The following is a 19,337-nucleotide window of genomic DNA, read 5'->3' as shown; positions in this document are numbered from 1 at the left end:
CACAGTTTAAGAAACACCAATTTAAAGCATTCTATTTAGCAGATCCAATGTTGCAAATGTAGTTGGTATTCTATTTCAATGAAGGGTCACAACATATTTTCAGGAACTGATTCTTCTCTTACCATTTCCAAAAGTCCCAGAAGACTTCTATATTTAGATAAAAATGTGGGGAATGCATGCATGTACTAATACCAAAGCTTCCTTCTGCTCCATGTCAATTGTGTGCATCTATTTTCATACCTTCTTACAGGAAACAAATTGGTGTAACAGCTGGTACTGTGAAGTACTGGTGTAAAGGTTCAGCATGGAATTAAATAATACTCTATTGCATATGTGAATGCAAGTAAATGAAATAATTTTTATTACCATTTCTAAATATTTTTAATTTGTGTGACTAATCATTGCAGTGGTACCTCACTGTCCCTTTCCCTTTATAGCTCTCTGGCACTGTTTTCAGAAGGGTAAAATGCAAGCAAAACACTTATCTTCCTTCCCAAAGACTTAATGGTTTGCTTCCAACCTCCCAATTAGTAGTCTGCTTAAGAGATCAGAGCACATTTCAAAAGGTGTCTGATGCTTCTTTTAAAATATTACATCCAAATGAGCTAACTGCCCTTTACCCATGTTAGTGTAGGATAGAAGTGTGGAAGATAGGAGCTTGTATAGCAGAACAGAAAACAAATCCATATAATGTAAAGCAATGTCTTATTCCTAATGCATCACAGGGAGATGTAAATCATTCATACTTGTGCCTGGTCAGTTGTGCATCATGTTATCGCAAGAAGAATTACTTTCTGATGCCTACATGCATGAGAAAACTGCAATGCTGCCTGCTTTAAAAATGAATTTTTCTTTCATTCAGCTACTTTGAGTCAGAATTAGCTAATTTCTGTGCATTCAATAATTGTAGTGTATTTATTCACCTTTATTAAAACATATTTGATTTTATTTATTGAGGATGGTATGAAAAAGTAGTACTTGATTTAACTACATGCAGACAAAAACATCAGAATTGCTAAAAAATGATAAAACACTCCATTTTAAGCATGGTAGGTGCAAGTTGCAAAACTTTTTCATCTTTAGCCCTCAATAATGGCATGCTGCTATAGCTATGGGAGAGACTGTGCAAGGGTAGGGAGCTATGACTTTCCAGCTGTGCTTCTGTAACTCAGATATTTACAGCTGAGATAACTAGTCCTCTCAGCTATTCTGTGCTTTCATAAAAACAATGGAGAAAACTGCTCTCTAAGCAGTATATCTGATTACTTAGGATGATCATGTAACATGTTTTCTTTTAGCAGTATGATTTGCCCAAATGACCAGCCTCCACAATAATGTGGTATAGTCAATCATAGCCCACTCTGTTATCTCACATAATAAATTAAGTTTATTAAAGAGGTTAGGCCAACTGTAATGCCTTAAAGTAGCCATTTCTCTCTGAAACTTGATCATAGACTTTCTATCATATAAAAAAAAATTCAAGTAGACATATAAGACAGTCACGTGATGTGGAGGCAGATTTACATTTCCTCAATATGGGCCAAGTTCTCAGCCTTGTCTATGTAGTGATAAGGGAGGCAAAATAACAGAAAGTAAAAGTGCATAAAACCAAGTTCTCCTAAGCATGGCAAGGTCAGATGTGCAAGGGGTGGTAACAGGATCCCTCGTTGGTGCAGAGCTGCTTATGGAAATATGGAAATAGAAGAGCTGTTCACACTTGAACAGCTCTGCCTAGATTCTAGTCTTTCTGTCACCTGTCTGCTATGGAGAGGGAGTAAGTGAGTCCTCCTGATTCTGAACTTCTTTGGGAGGGTGAAAATCATTGGTTTAATGGGCCTGTCTTTTGCTTCCATCTATCTATTAACTTGACTTTGGAGCTATCAGTCAGGAAGTGGCTGCTAAGTGGTATGGCCCACTTACTGGCCTGGCTGTTAATGAGCTGGGGAGAAACCCAACCCTATATGGAGCTGAGACAATTAAAAGGTTTTCTACTCAATCATTCATTCCTGAGTGTTATTGTTTAGTGCTCAAATGGAATGAGGTTTGCAGCAAGGAACACTGTTGATCAGTCGAAGAAGCTTTCCATTGTGATGTGGAGTTTTATCCCTGTTCTCTGTGAAATGGACTGCACCAAAGTTTCAGGGGGTAACCGAGTTAGTCTATACAGGATAAACATAAAAGACTAACAAAACATGTAGATGCTATCATGAGCTTTGTGGGCACAGCCCACTTCTTCAGATGACCAGAGTTATGAGTTTAGGATGTGAAGATCCAAAATAAATAGGGGAGAAGGGAGGAAGGGGGAGAGGGAAGGAAAAAGAGAAGGGGGCAGGAAACAAGGGGCAGAGGGAATGAAAATATCAAAGGGAAAAATAAGTAGGCAGAGCTGGTGCCTATAAGCACCTGAAGATTGGATAGTTAAAAGGAAGCAGATAAGGATCAAAGGGAACTAACACAAGAGTCCACACAGACAGCTGTTGGCACCTTCATTGAATGTTAGGTTGGTAATATCCCACCCATACATTGTCTCAATTGAGGAGATGATGATCAGAGTGAGAAATGAATTTGTGGATGAATTGTAATTCCAATGCCTCCCTGTGTATTTGACTAGTAGAACTGGTTTGTTGTACCAATGTATCATCCATGCCTACAGAGCCTGGATGGCCCATTTTTTGGCAGACTGCTGCACTGCAGCCAAATTTAGGTCATGAATTTGGTTTTATAAAATCAAGAAGATTCAGATAGTCTGAAATAAATGTTGACAGAATGATAGTGAGGTATGAAATGCTTGTCACTTGTAGTCCAGTTCACAGAGAATAGGCCCACCTCACACAGTTCACCATAATGAAGAGGAGAAGTTGAAAGTCCGAGAGACTGAAGACCTCTGCTTATTCACAAAACAGGTATACCTCAGCAGTAGCATGTCAGGATTATTTACAATGCCACACTAGAGTTCAACCTCTTAAAGGATGGGAAGGTTGTTCATTCTCCAGGCACACAGTCTCTTTGCTAAGACTATCAACAAGGTTGTCTGTTCTTTTTTTGTCATATGCTATGTAGCTAGGGAACTGTGAGGAACAGAACTGAGACCATCAACACATTTTACTTAGGCCAGTGAACGACAACTGCCTGTAACAGTTTTTGATAAGTGGGCTGGCTTTGAGCTACAAGGAGTAACAGTTCACACAAAACAACATTGTCCAAGAAGTAAAAAAATGATGAAACTGTCCAAAAAATCCCCAAAGTCAAAATTAAGGAAATTAAAATGGAAATCTCACCCAACTGAAGTAAATAAAAGGATCATAAACTGGAAGATAAATTGTTGGATGGCAAATGGGAATTGAGAGACCAAATAACCAAATATATGTATACAAAGAGGAAAACATGCTTTAAATATATCAGAAGCTCTAATGCTACAAAAGAATTGGCAGATATGCTAGAATCTTAAGAAGTAAAGAGTTATTAAGAACCATTGAAGGAAAGTGTTTTTTCATAGAATCATTGGGTTGGAAGAGACCTCTGTAGGTCATCGAGTCTAAGCCCCTGCCCAAAGCAGGACCAACCCTAACTAAATCATCCCAGCCAGGACTTTGTCAAGTCAGGACTTAAAAACATCTAGGGATGGAGATTCTACCTTCCTAGTTATCCCATTCCAGTACTTCACCTCCCTCCTAGTGAAATAGTTTTCCCTACTATCCAACTTATACCTCCCCCACTGCAACTTGAGACCATTGCTCCTTGTTCTGTCATCTGTCACCACTGAGAACAGCCTCTCTCCTTCCTCTTTGGAATTCCTTCCTCTCAGATAGTTAAAGGCTGCCATCAAATCCCCTTACTCTTCTTTTCTATAACTAAAAAAGCCCAAATCCCTCAGCCTCTCCTTATAAGTCATGCACTCCAGCATACTAATAATTTTTATTGCCCTCCTCTGGACTTTCTCCAATGTGTCCACATCCTTTCTGTAATGGGAGTGGGGCACGGATTTGGACACAATACTCCAGATGTGACCTCACCAGTGCCAGATAAAAGGGAATAATCACTTCTCTAGATCTGCTGGCAATGCTCCTCCTAAAGTACCCTACTATGTCATTAGCCTTCTTGGATACAAGGACACACTGTTGATTCATATCCAGCTTCTCATCCACTGTAATCCCTAGGTCCTTTTCTGATGCTGCTTTACCAGTCAGTCCCCAGCCTATAACAGTGCTTTGGATTCTTTTGTCCAATGTGCTAAACTCTGCACTTTTCCTTGCTGAACCTCATCAGATATCTTTTGGCCCAATCCTCCAGTTTGTCTAGGTCACTCTGGACCCCATCCCTACCCTCCAATATATTTACCTCTTCCCCTATCTTATTGTCATCTATGAACTTGCTGAGGGTGCAATCCATGCCCTCATCCAGGTAATTAATAAAGTTGTTGAATAAAACCAGCCTTAGAACCATCCCTTGGGGAGCTCCTCTTGATACCAACTACCAACCATACATCAAGCCATTGAGTACTACCCATTGAGCTCGACAATCTACCAGTTTGCTATCCACTTTACAGTCCATTCATCTAATTCATACTTCCTTAACTTTCTGGCAAGAATACTGTGGGAGACCGTATCAAAAGCTTTGCTAAATTCAAGGTATATCACATCCACCACCTTCCCCATGTCTACAGAGACAGTTACCTTGTCATAGAAGGCAAATTTTATAGCAATCTTCACCACAGAGGATGCTGGAGACACACCTATTCTTTTGAGGTAAGAAAGGTCAGATACAGTCAGAAACTGAGGTGTCAAAAGAAGGAGTATTGGAACAAATTGCCCAAGTAAGAGCAATAAGTCACCAGTACTGGATGTTGAGAGTTCTGAACGAAATTTAAGAAATAAGTAACTGAGCTAACAAAAGTATGCAAAATCTTACTAAAATTGGTGGCTATCAAGAGGGTAGCAAGTGTTACTACTGTTTTTTTTTAAAGCATTAGGAATGTGCCTGGGAATTAAACTGGTAAGCCTTAGTTCAGTACTAATTATACTGGTTAAAACTATAAATAATAAGAGAATGACAAAACACTCAGATAAAAATGATAGACTATTGAGAAGATTAGAATGGTTTAATCATGTCAGCAGAATAGTGTGTGAAAGAGAATGAAAGCCCATAGGATAGGTGGACTTTCAAAAAGCTTCCTGGAAGATGCTGTCCAGGAAACTAAATAATCACAGAATGATATGAGAAATTCAGTCATCGATCTGTAGCTGCTTAAGAGACTGAAAACAAAGAAGAGAAATAAATGGTTAATTCTGAACATGTGAAAGGTTGATAGTTGCATGACCCAAGGTTTCATACCAGGGCCTTTGGTTGTTTAACATTTTTGTATACTTTAGTAAATGGAAATAAATAATATATATATCAGTGATCTGCACAGTGAAGTGGTAATAGTTGTAGATGACACAAAATGATTTAAATTATTCAAGATTAGTGAAGGCTATGGGGACTTTCAGTAGGACCCACCAAAGTCAGTTGTAAAATCTCTACAATGGAGGGTGAAAATCTGTGTTGGTATGGCAAATGCTAGGTAGGGCACCTAAGAAAGATTACCTGAACTATTCAAATACACCATACTGACCATGCAAAAATAAGACTTGTATCTAATAGAAATCAGTTCAATGAAAATCTCTGCTCTCTGCAGAGCAAGGGTGGAAAAAAGTAACAAAAATGGTAGGATGCATAAGAATTTGATTTTTTTAGTATTTAAAATTTTATAATATCATTAAATAAATCAGAGGTATGGAGAACATAGGGTATGTCTACACTACAAAGTTAGTTCGAACTAACGGACGTTAGTTCGAACTAACTTTCATAGGCGCTACACTAGCGCTCCGTTAGTTCGAACTTAATTCGGACTAACGGAGTACTTAGTTCGAACTAGGAAAACCTCATTTTATGAGGATTAAGCCTAGTTCGAACTAGCTAGTTCGAATTAAGGGCTGTGTAGACCCTTAATTCGAACTAGTGGGAGGCTAGCCCTTCCCAGCTTGCCCTGGTGGCCACTCTGGCCAACACCAGGCAAACTTGTCTGCCCCCCTCCCGGCCCCGGAGCCCTTAAAGGGCCACGGGCTGGCTACACAGTTTGTGCCAGTTGCAAGGCTGCCAGCACCCGTGCCAGCACACCCTGCACCTGACACCCATGAGCCAGCCACCCGAGGACACCCAGCCCTCCCCCTCTTCCCAGGACCAACCTGGCGGCTCCCAGGAGCCTGCCCGGGGCCGGAAGAGGCGGGCGCGCGCATGGTCTAGTGCGGAGATCGTGGACCTCATCGAGGTTTGGGGGGAAGCCTCCAATGTCCACGATCTCCGCACTAGCCACAGGAATGCAGCAGTCTACGGCCGAATGGTTGCCAGCCTGGCCGCCAAGGGCCACCAGCGCAGACGGGAGCAGGTGTGCTGCAAGATCAAGGACCTGCAGCAGTCCTACTCCCGGGCCTGCCTGCCAGGGGCTGACCCGGAGGCCTGCCCCCACTTCCAGGCTCTGGACCGCCTCCTGGGGGCTCATGCCGTCCCTGCCCCCCGGGACGTGATTGACCCCGGGGCAGAGGGACCGCTCCAGGAGACGGAGGAGGAGGAGGAGGGCTCCGAGATCCAGGAGCCTGCCGGCAGCCTTCCCAGGACCTGGAACCCCCGAGGCACCCCACAGAGCCGCTCGCCTGTGTCGTCCGAGGCTGGGGAGGCGTCCACCTGTGAGTACCATCATGCTCCCCTTATGTGTATGGGGGGCTGGGGCGAGAGGGAGCCCTGGGACCGTGCGCCTGGGCCTTGCCCACCACGGAGCAGCAGCTGGGGATCCTGCAGGGGCCCGGGCCTTGCAGAGGGGAGCTGCGTTTCACACACCTGGGCCCCTGGGGTAATTGACCGCTGGTCTTGTTGCACCACAGCTGCAGCACCTGGGACTGCAGGGCGCACCACCCCGCCTGCAGCAGCCGCCCGCGCCAGGGCCAGCAGGAGAGCCAGGAACCAGGAGGAGTACCAGAGGCGGCACCTCCAGTTCCTGGAGCAACAGCTCCGTCTCCAGGACCACTGGGTCCAGGAGGACCTGAGGCTGCGCCAGAGGAGTTTGGAGGCCCTGGAGGAGCTGGGCGATGCCCTGCGAGGCCACCTCCAGAGCCTGCTCGACCACTTCCCAATTCCTCCTGCTCCTGCTCCTGCTCCCCCTGTTCCCCCTCCTGCTCCTCCTGCTCCCCCAGCTCCCGCTCCTGCTCCCACTCCTGCTTCCTCCACACCCCCCGTCCCTCCTGCCCCACCCTCCACAACCATTCCCCACCAACGCCCCCGGACCCGCAGTGTGGCGAGACGGGAGAGGCAGCCGGACTCCCACCCCTGAGCTTTCCTTTCCCTTCCTCCCTTCCCTGCCCTTCCTGCTCCCTCATCCCAGGTTTCCCCCTCCTCTCTTCCTCCCTCCCCCCACCCCAGTTATGTTAAATAAAAAGACATTTTTGTTTGAAAAACAGGTGTCTTTATTTGACAGTAGGTAGGGAGGGGAAAGGGGAAGGGGGGTTGGGTGGAAGAAGGCCCCAGTGGGGCATGCAAGGGAGAGGTCAGTCTTCCTCCTCCACCAGGAAGCTCTCCCGCAGGGCTTCCTGGATCCGGACGGCCTCCCGCTGGGCTTCCCGGACGGCGGCAGTGCGGGGCTGACCATAGTGTCCAGCCATGCGGTCAGCCTCAGCCATCCAGGCTGGCAGGAAAGCCTCCCCCTTTCGCTCACATAAATTGTGAAGCACACAACATGCTGCCACCACGGGAGGGATGTTGTGCTCGGCCAGGTCCAGATGGGTGAGGAGGCATCGAAAGCGGGCTTTAAGTTGCTCGAAGGCCCCCTCCACCACGATGCGGGCCCTGGTCAGTCTGGCATTGAAGGCCTGGCGGGAGGGATTGAGGTGCCCCGTGTAGGGCTTCATCAGCCATGGCTGCAGTGGGTAGGCGGGATCCCCCACCAGGCACACGGGCATGTCCACGTCCCCGACCCTGATGTGGCGGTCGGGGAAGAAGGTCCCGTCCTGCAGCCGCTGGCACACGGAGGACTTGCGGTACACCCGGGCGTCGTGTGCTTTGCCGGACCAGCCCACATTAATGTCCGTGAACTGTCCCCGGTGGTCACACACGGCCTTCAGGATCACGGAGAAGTACCCCTTGCGGTTGACGTACCAGGACGCCTGGTGTTCTGGGGCACGGATGGGGATGTGCGTCCCGTCGATGGCCCCCCCACAGTTGGGGAAGCCGAGGGCGCCGAATCCCCCGGATGACGGCATCCGGGTCGGCGAGGCAGATCACCCTGCGGAGCAGCAAGTCCAGAAAGTGCACCAGAAGGTGCAGGGCGAGCTCTGGCTCCATGTTGCCACCTGCGGCGGCGTCCCCAAAGGGAAGCACCGACACAGATGGGCACAGAGACCAACGCTTTGCTGTCCCTCGGCGAGGTTGGCAAGCAAGCAGGAAAAGCTGAGAACCGGCTGTCCGGGGGGGGGTCCCTTTAAGCACGAGCCTCAGATAGCCTCAGACAGCAGCCACACAAAGCAACTACTGACCTGATGTCCTGCCAGAACCGGTTTCAGCCGCCCTTAAATGCCCCCCTGCGTCCAATCAGTGTGGACGTGCTAGTTCGAATTAGCAAAACGCTAATTCGAACTAGTTTTTAGTTCTAGATGCGTTAGTTCGAATTAGCTTAGTTCGAATTAGCGCTGTAGTGTAGATGTACCCATACTGAATACCATAGTGAGAGGCTATTCAATTACTTAGAGAGACAACAAAAATAACAAAAGGAAATGTTTACATTTACACAGTGCATAATTATCCCGTGGCACTAATTGATACATGAGATTACTGAAGCCAAGAAATTAGAATGATTCAAAAGAGTTGAGAAATGTATATTAGATAGTTTTTAAAAATGCGAAGGGATATAAATCCTTGTGATTGAGAGCATAAACCAATTTCTAACTTATCACGGTTAGGAAGAAACTTTCCCATGGGAAGATTATTCCATAAATGCTTACTACAAGGTTTCTGGCATCTTCCTCTGAAATCCATCTGGTACAGGCCACTGTGAGAAATAGAATATTTGTGTAGATGGACCACTGTTCTGATCCAGTATGTCAACTCCTATGTTGAATCAATGATCTAGAGATGAAAGGTTCAATATCACATTATCAGTCCCCTGAACCATCCTAGTCCCCCAGTTATCCCCATTCTGCTATTGATTACATTAAATACACTAAGGCAAATGGGGACAGGGAAGAAATCCCTTATCTTAACACAGCTTTTTGTGCTTTAACCTGCATTAAACGAAAAGAGTAACAACTACCCAAAACCACTATACAAGCTGGAAACTAGATGTGTTCACAACAGCTCCATTATAAAAAGAGATCTTTATTTTGCTATTATTTTAGCATCATTTAACTTTTTATTATTTTTAGACATATGAGTATGCATTTGCTGCTCATTACATGTTACAGTTCTGGGGCTAAGCTAGGTACAAAGAGACTGTGAAGGACAAACCCCTGCCATTCATCTGTACACATGTACCATGCTGACTGCTGTATGTTGAAGAGAGATTCTCTATAGATTCACCAATCTGAAGAAATAATGAGCTTAAAGCAGTGGAACCTCTGAAAACAGTTGGCAGTTAGATAATGATGGATATGCTACAAAATCCAGAGATCTTGGTGGTGGAGGATGAATGATGCATATAATGAAAAGAAGGCTAAAACCGATCACCTTCCCTGTTAGTATAAACATGTAAAATGCAATTCAGTGTGATGATGGTGGTGGTACATTGCATAATAAATTATGTGTCTGGATCATAAAGGCAATTTTTATGATAGAAAAGTTTAATAGAAAATGTATGTAAATGGACATAATGTGCAGATGAATGCTTTTTTGACTAGAATGTTAGAGCAGGAAATAATTCCTCCTATAGCACATTTGCAAGAAGAATTGGAGGATGTGGTGAATGCTACATTCTGATTGCACCTACCCCACCCATTTGTAGTCTGAAGGGTAAGGTCAGTTAAGCACATTGAGGAATTTTGTTTCAAAACTGAACATCATTGACCAGCGAAATTGGAAGTGTGTTGTGAAATTCAGAGGTGACAAACTTCAGTGTAAGTTACACATTAGTATGTTGACAAACAGGGGTTTAACGTTGGTCTAAAATTCCCTCTGACTTCAAGGGGACCAAGATTTGCATGAATGTTCAGTATTGCAGTTTGGTATAACCACATAATCACATCAGAGGGTCATAAAACTGCACATCCTCTTATGTGATCTACTCCATCAAGAGCCAACAATTTTCCTCTGCCTGTATATTGGCCAAACTGGACAGTCCCTATGGCAAATCAGTTATTAGAAATGGTTATACACAGAAACTTGTATGGGAACATTTTAACCTGTCTGGGCAGTCGTTAATGGATTTAAAAGTAGCCATTCTTCTACAAAGGAATTTGACAAGCCAAGTACAGAGAAGGCATGTCTACACTATAGAAAAGATCGACCCTCCTGTGATTGATCTTCTGGCGTTTAATTTAGCGGGTCTAGTGTAGACCCACAACATGCTGTATTTCTCATTCTGCGAGGAGTAAGGGAAGCTAATCCCGTTGGCCTTCCACAGTGTAGATGCTGCGGTGGCTTAGCTTAATGTAAGCTGAATCCAGCTATGCATTTTGTGTATCTGGATGGCATGCCTTAAGCCAATCTGTCTGGTCTAGTTTAGACCAGGCCAGAGAGAATGCGGAATTGACCTTCATATGCAAATTTGACATTGTTTTCTGGGTCTTGAACAAAGATTTTAACTGAGTAGGCCATTATAAAATCTGCTTTCCTTATATTCAACAACCATTTTATATCTAAAGCTAAGTATGGGACACTTGCAGCCCACCCATTTAGCCTCATTAGCACTGGCACTACAATTGACAGGTACTTTTTTCCCCTCCCTTTTTCTGTTATAAATTGTGAGGGTCTCCCCCCTTTTTTTCTCCATTCAAGGTCATCTGAAGAAGTGGGTTTTGCTCACGGAAACTCATGATATTATTTATATATTTTTGCTAGTCTCTAAGGTGCCATAGAACTACTCATTGTTTTTAAGTTACAGACTAACACGGCTATGCCTCTTAGACTTTTAAACAACTGCGGATGTTCCTGTTCCCGGTGCTATAACTAGGTATTTTTGTGCCTGGGGCAAAATATTATTTATGCGCCCCCCCCCTTCTCCTTAGGTTAGCATCCGTTGCACTTTTTACTTTTGTAGCTTATTATGTTTACTTACTGCATCTTTGTGCCCCAATTGATGATGCGCTCGACGCAAGTGCCTCGCTTGCCCCATCCTTATTACTGCCCTGCCTGTTCCTGTTCCATGGAGTTTCTATATCTGACCAGAGTCGAGATTCTCCTTTGGCAGAGTTCCACTGATTAATCAGTCATTCCTTCCAGTCTTCTCACTCTAGAGTTTTAATTTTAGCAGAGCCACCTGTGATCCCCTTCTTAGGCCTTCCCACAACTATGTCTGAGGAGAGACATTTACTCCTTCCACGTATGTTACTGTATATAAGCTTTTCAATGGTACCTATCAGAGTGCCTCATAAACTTTAATGGATGTGCTACATTTGGCCCCTGAGGGATAGGTTGGAATAATACCTAGTTTTACAGAGTATTTAACTGAGGCACAAGCAGATTCAAGTGATTGTCCCTGGTGGGTCGCTGCTGCTATATTTACCTGCACCTCCACATGTACGGGCAGTCATAGCTCCCATTGCCCAGAAATGATGATCCACGGCCAACGGGAGCTGTGTTTCCCCGTACCTGCAGAGGCACAGGTAAATATGGTGGTGTGGGGGTCTGCAGGCCGGTATTTGCCCTCCCCTGGCCTAAGGCCACAGTTTTGATCATAAAATTATTCTTCCTTCTGTTGTCACACAACCTTCAAGGGAAAATGATTTCTAGAGCTCACTTGACACAGCTAGCTCAACTGGAAAATGTCTAGGCTATATTCAGCCAATCTACAAAGGGGAGGTAGACCCATGGCAGCAGGCTGGTGGTAACGAAGGGGGTTATCCTATTGTGATGGCATTGCTCCATACTACGGGAGTTTTGGCTGCATAATTTAGATCTAACATGATGTTTAGTACAAGAATTCTTGGTGACAAGATAAAAACTGAGCGCAACATTTTGGATTAGGGGAGAGTTCAACCTTAATGTATACAGGGGTCACTATAGCAGCTCACGAATATACAGATGGAAAAAATGGTCAGAAAATATGGTTTAATTGAAACTGCACATTTCCATGGAAAGTAGAAATTTTAGAGATTTTTTTCCAATGTGGTATTTTAGGGTTGAATTAAGTTGACATATCAGTCTGAAAAATACCAGCTTTTTGTTTCATGACATTTTTCAATAGTTTGACAAATATCAAAAATATTGGAATACTCTTGGAACAAAATTTCATTTTCTAAACAACTCTAGTATTCCTACCCTAAAAAGAATAACTGAAAAGATCAGAATTATTCCAACATTTTGTTAGAAAATAGCCCATGACTGTATATAATATTTTGCCATTTAGAAGTCATCTGAGGAAACAACAAAATATGTGTATCTGATCAAAAGAAGTTTTAATGTATGAGGGGAATACGGTATGTTATTTCATTACATTTTCATTTGAGAAACTAGTGGCAGATCCTCAGGTTGGGTATGAGGAGTACTGCCTCACCCAAATAAATGTGAAAATAAAATTGAAGTAAAACAATTTTACCTTCATTTCAGTTCAATGCACCATTCACAGCTGCTAACAGAACAGCTCTTCCAGATGTGGGATTCATGTTGGGTAACTGCTCTTTTGACCTAAACCATGCACTCTGCAGTGTGATCACCAAAGCAAGACCACCAGGACTTCATGAATGGCATATGCACTATGTTACTAGCCTAGGAGCATAGCAGAGAGCATCATAAGAACTTGATGGTAAGTTATATTGTCCCAGCTAAAAATGTAAAGTGTAGTTCTCACTGGGGAGATATGGGTTATTAGACAACTTAATTATCTAGTCAAGTGAATAGAGATGGATACAAGGCACCAAGTTAGCAGCTGAATGGCCTCAAATACTGAGGGTGTTCAGGTTTGGAATTTTAGTTCAGACCATTGTAGGTTAACTTAGAAAATTTAGGCATGGATCCCAAATCCCCCAAACATAGATCCAGGGTTTCAATTCAGGCTCATCTCTAGAAGGGAGTTTGATGGTCTCAGCTGAACTGTTTTGGCCTTCACAGGTTTCAGCTTTTTTGATCCATGTTCTTATGTACAGCAATTTGTAATTTGCATATGTGAAAGCAAAATAATAATACAAAATAATAACCATGTTATTTTGTCAGAACATCAGAGAGAGTTAGAGACCGATGTTCCTTTGACAAACAGACTCAGAATACCCTCTTATTGTTTTCCCTAAAATAGGCCTCTTTCTTTGTCAGTTTGTTTATTGTATTTTCATTAGGAGCACAAATTCTTATTTATGTAGGAGTTACAGATCCACAGCACACTTACAGCAAAAGAAAAAGAGCTGCACGATAGAATTCTAGAGACACAAAAAATGTACTAATAACAGGATTACAGTTCTACATGTTCACTGCTGAAATGGTTAATAAAAAAGGAAAAAAGAAAATTAGACCCTTTATTCTAGAGAGCATACATTTATGCGAAGAGGGTGTTTAGCTAGGGGTGAAGAGACAAGGACTTGGCTAGCTTTAAACTTGCAGAATAATCATGGTGAAAATGATGAAGGGTTCATAGCAGTGTAGTAATGACAGGAGAAAACAAATGTATTGTTATGATTAGATCAAATTACAAAGAGAAATCAGTAAATGTTGACAACGGTGCTGTACACTATGTGTAGTACACAAGAAATCTCTCTCTTTAGCTGTGGTTGTTACACGCAAGCAAGAGTTAAAAATACAAGAGCAATTTTTAGAGACACCTCATGACTAGCAATCAGTGCTAATAAGATTCTTTTCCTCTTGCAAGATTCACAGAAAGCCCTCAATCCATGCCGAGCACATTCAAAGGCAAGGGACTAAGCGCTCCCCTTACAGGTTCATTATCATTCGCAGGTTATCCCAAGCCAAGTGAATCAGGAAAGCAAATGAATTAGTGAGAATTAAGGAGCCTCTGTGGTCTGAACCCTCTCCAAATCTCAGCTAAGATGAAAGTAGATGCTGATGTCTCATGTCCCAGCGTTCTCAGAATTGGAGCCCCAGTGCCTAGCCGCTTCCTCCAGAGCCTTGCAGAAATGTACAGGCAGTTAATGTTGCCTAACGTCTCCTGACCGTGGGTTCAGCCATGTGGGAAAAGTTTTACGAGGCTGCAAAAACCAAACCCCCTTTCCCTCACAATTAATTACAGGAGAGTTGCTATAGCACCTCACTGTCAATGAGTCCAGTATAAGCACACTTTCTTCTCATTTCAGTCAGTACTAATCAAAGATACTGGTGTAATGACTTAGTACATAATGATATCAGATGGGATAGTTAACGGACAGATCTAAAACACATCGAACCACTAACTGTTTGGAAGAAATATCTTAAACAATAGCATCATTTGTACAAGAGGTTCATATAGATTCATGATCTATAGGGTTCTTCTTACTTTTTTAAAATGATACAATGCAGATAGAATTCATTTTTAAAACTATATTCACTTTTATTTGTTGTGATACCGTGATCTTCCTGGAGCAGCTATTGGACTTAAAATAAAGCATTTTGGAAAGGTTTCAGAGAAGCAGTTTGCTTTAATTAAATACTTGTTACTCCTAATTATATTTGTTCACTATAAAGAATATAATTTAATTAAAAAAAACACTGGTTAGAAAAAATATTTGATTTTTCCAAAGGATAACAATTTATCTTTGTATTGTAAGCAGGGAAAAATTAAATATAATTGTATGGCTTATTGTTCAGTTACACTACAGTCTTGGTTTCAAGAGAAAGAGAAGATTTGAGAGAAAAATATTTATTCCACTCCAAAGAATTTTTGCAATTGTGATAATAGAATTATAATAAATTATTAATTTTTATAATGTCATATGCCACTTATATGTGTTTCAAATTATTTAACCTAAATAATTATATGTATGATAATACAGCATTTGGCAAATGATATTAAACAACATTCTCACATCTTCAGTCTGTATCACTATTTTAAGCTCGTATATTTCTCTGAGATAATTGTTAATGTCAATTATTTCAGTGAATATGAAAAGTTCACCATGAAATTACATGTTTTCATAATAAACATATGGCTTTATTTATTTATTTATTTATTACAAACTGATATTATTTCAGTATTAGTCAAAGACATGAATAGAAATTGAAGTCAGATGAGTCTATATATAGCTAAAGCCTTGCAATAACATACTGCTATCCATAATTGTTCCTTTAAACAATCAGGTTGGAAAATTTACGCGTTTTTATTTATCTTCTCCATATAATTCCTGACATATGACCTGCAATTTACCAACAGGCTTGCTATGCATGACCATATTTCATATGTAACCAACATGATTTTTATAAATCGATTATAATGTTTTGTTTCTTTTAAAATATGAATAGATGTCCAAAGATACCACATGTATAAAAAAGATTTTAAAAGCTCAACCTTTTTCAGATTTGACTCATTCTGATTTTGACTGAGTAATATCTCTTACCATTCAAAGACAATAAATCGCTAAAGAGACAAGTATGTTAATAAGATTGCATCACAATTAAAATTATGGTGAAAGGTTCTGTGGACTATATCATGCAGCACATATAATTTAAAAAGGACAAGCAAATGGGAAAAAGGTTCTGAAATGTGTACTATTTTAAAAAACATCCTTCTTGTAAATTAGTTTTATTTTAAATGTATTTTCATTTACAGTGCTTTCTTCCTTAGTCATATGCACTAAAGTTCATATATTGTTTAAAAAATGATAGAATACTTTAACCCTTTCTCTCCTTCTGAATAAAAAGCTGGACATAAAAATATAAATTAAGCTAGGGCAAAAATAATGATATAAGCTACCAACTGTACAGTCCCTCTTTCTTGTACTTATTATTGAAAATATTAATTTTCTTCAATTTAGAATCCTAAACACAAACTTCTCCAACCCCTCCCAAACACACTCTCAGTGTTAAAAGAAAGAAAAACGTGAAAGAAAACATGTAAGAATTCAGCAAATCTCAGTCTTAATTCTTTAAAATTACAATATTTGTTCCAAACTCTTCTGTTATTTAGACATAAACAATGCACATTCTGCATGGAAAACATTCTTCTAGATTTATATATTCATGAAAGAAATACTTTTGTTGATGCAATATTTCCCCCATCCTCTCATATTAATACAGTACCTATAAATTACATTTTTATATGCCTGTCATATTTTTTGATTAATTTTATTAATGATATATAAAGAATTGCACAGACTGCAAAATATATAGGTAATTTTCCTTTGAAATCAGATTTTGGCATATAGCACAGAAAAAAAGCAATTATAATAGTTTTCAAGACAATATCAACCTAGGAAAAAAGCAAACCACATACTACCATAAAGGTGGTGAGGGAATAAAGGCTCATAATACAAATATTATTTAAAATGGTGTGATTCTGCAGCAGCCTGCAGCAGTAGCAACAACAGTGAGCTCTGCATTAGCAAAGCAGCGTGCCCTGCCCTTGCGCTGGCCACAAATGACCAGTGAAATCCCAGGGGCACTCTTGAATTTCTGCATTCTCATTTCATCAGCTGCAAAATATCTGTCACTCACGTCGCACGCTAGGCAAAGTGACACCTGCCAGTCTCAAGAACAAGGACAAATTAATGTTCCTCCACCAACAGTATCTCAGAAATGAGTGGCGAGCAATGGTGTGAACAATCACCAGCTCCAGTCCGTTGTTAAAGTTTGCAATATATTTCTGTGGTTTCCTTTGAGCTGGGCTAATTTGCAGCAGCTGTTGTCATTTTATGGTGTTACTGACCATGTGCTTTAGCAATTTACTTCTTAATGACTCCTTTTAAAATATTTGCAAAAATATGTTTCTGAGGGTTCATGAAACTGCAAATCGATGCAGCTTTATTTAAAACGCTGGCCGGAAGAGGCTGCTTTGTGATTGCTGTAGTAAAGTATAATCTACTTCTCTTAGCTTCCCAAATGTCTTAGAAATCATACCAAAACATTTCAGATAGCCCCTATAATATCTCAACCAAAAAGTATTTCTGATGTCTGTCATCATGTCACATCGTGTTATGCAATATTGTATCTGTTTCTGATGAAACACAACATGACAGGCTGTAATGCAATGTAACGTATCAAAAAATGTAAATAATACACTTTTGGGGATTAGATATCTGCTGTCAATTCCTATCGCAAGACTATGAACTGAATTTATTGAGGCGGATGGAAGCTCAGTGAACGCCAAACTGTTCATGGTGTTTGCGAACCAGCGCATATCACAGTTCACTAACTTGCCCAATTACTTTTGGGTAGTTTGGCACATATATAAATGCATTACAATGTTAAACAAAAGTTTTCATGAGGTATACTAGTGAGAGTAAATTATATTGTTAATTATAAATGCTTAAAGGAACAATGAAAACTGCTGAAAAGCAGCTTACATATTTTTTAAAACATCTCTCTTAAAAATAGAAACAATAAGAATATGTTCTCTGTGTGTGTGTGAGACACATGAGAACTGAAAAAAATGTGCTTAGGGCCAAATCCTGGTCAATCTGAAATTAATGCACAGCTCCTTCTTTCTTTAGTGAAACTAAGATTTACCCTTGGGAGCCTAAATCCCTTCAGTTTACATTTCTAAAGAGTAGCAATTGGAACAGGTGGTATTATACACCTGTTTAATTTAATCAGGATTCAAATTAAACATGCATTTTAAAAAATAATACCGATTTATACATATCGTCTTGGAATGAAAGTTCTCAACCTCTTTCTCATGTCTGGAAGAATATAAGTCACACTCATGAATAAAATGCAAGCCAACATATTCACCGCTAATTAACATTTAATGAATGAGCTCTTTAAAAAACAAAAAGCAAAAAGTCCCTCTCTCCTACTTTCTGTTTACACTACAGGCATTTAGCAAACAATTTCTCATCATTGCTAACACTGATTCATCTCCCCTGCTGCTAGGAATGGTAGCATAGACAAATGCACTGCATTTTAAATACTGAACCTGCTCTCAGCAGGGTTAGATAATATAGTGTGCTTGAAAAGCCCAGCAGCCTATCCAGTCTAGGGTTCTTCACATTGCTAACAACAGTGGTGCAGCTGAACTGGTGTTAGCTATGGTGAAACGTGTCTGTCAGTGAGTTCTCCCTAGTGTAGACATGGCTAAAAGGTAAACTTCATTCCTACGAATGGAACCTTTGATTTGCTGTCATAGTGATGACTTTTAATTGTTCCAACAAACAAGCTTTTAAAAAGCTTCTAAAATGTTCTCTAATAACACACTTTGGTCTTTAGCCATAGAAATGCAGAAATAATTAGAAGTGCCATTGTGTACAGTGCCTTCTGGACTGGGCTGAAGGTGAAGGAGAAAGTATCATGCTATCCTTGTCAGCTGCAAGGGTAATTACTGCTGGCTGAAATTACTCAACATTTGTTTATAAGCTCCCCAGAGCATGCTGTAAATAGATTGTCTGTTATAGTCCAATCACATTAAAACGCTGCTCCTTGCAAACTGCTACCTCCTGTTTTCTGTAAGCTAGACAGAGAAAGCCTGCTGCTCACTTATTGAGCACTGAACACTGAAGAGCTATGTTTAATGTGATTGTTTTCATTAGCTCTTCTCTGTCCGATATCGCATTTACTGTTTGCAGGCTTGAAAACTGGCATGCTGCATCACTTTCATTTTCCGTAGTGAGAATGAATATCTTTATTACTCGAGGGCATGTGCAACAATTGGATGGGATTTGTGGAACTGCAAAAACATCAGAATCCCATATCAATTTCTGCTTTCCTCTTGGATGGTGTATTTTTGTCTTAGATTTTAAAATGTCTCTAATGTTTCCAAAAGCAGCCATTCTACCTAAATCCTTCTTTAAGGCCGCATGAGTTGTATTTCCATAAAAGGTTAGAAATATTTTATTTTGCTTAACGCTGAATTTCACAATAAACCATAGTCCTGTCCATTGTAACTTGTGTTGTATAATAGTGATGCAGCCATAGCTTATCTGCTTGATTTACTCTGAACTTGATTTACCACAGCATGTCACAATAGCTGAGTACTGTATTTGCGATAAACCTGGGGCCAAATTAACCAGTGATATAGGCAGATATCGTAT

Source organism: Pelodiscus sinensis, chromosome 7, assembly GCF_052426305.1.
Source record: "Pelodiscus sinensis isolate ZL-2025 chromosome 7, ASM5242630v1, whole genome shotgun sequence".
Lineage (NCBI taxonomy): Eukaryota > Metazoa > Chordata > Testudines > Trionychidae > Pelodiscus > Pelodiscus sinensis.
The sequence above is the reverse complement of the archived record's forward strand: the minus strand, read 5'-3'. Positions refer to the sequence as shown.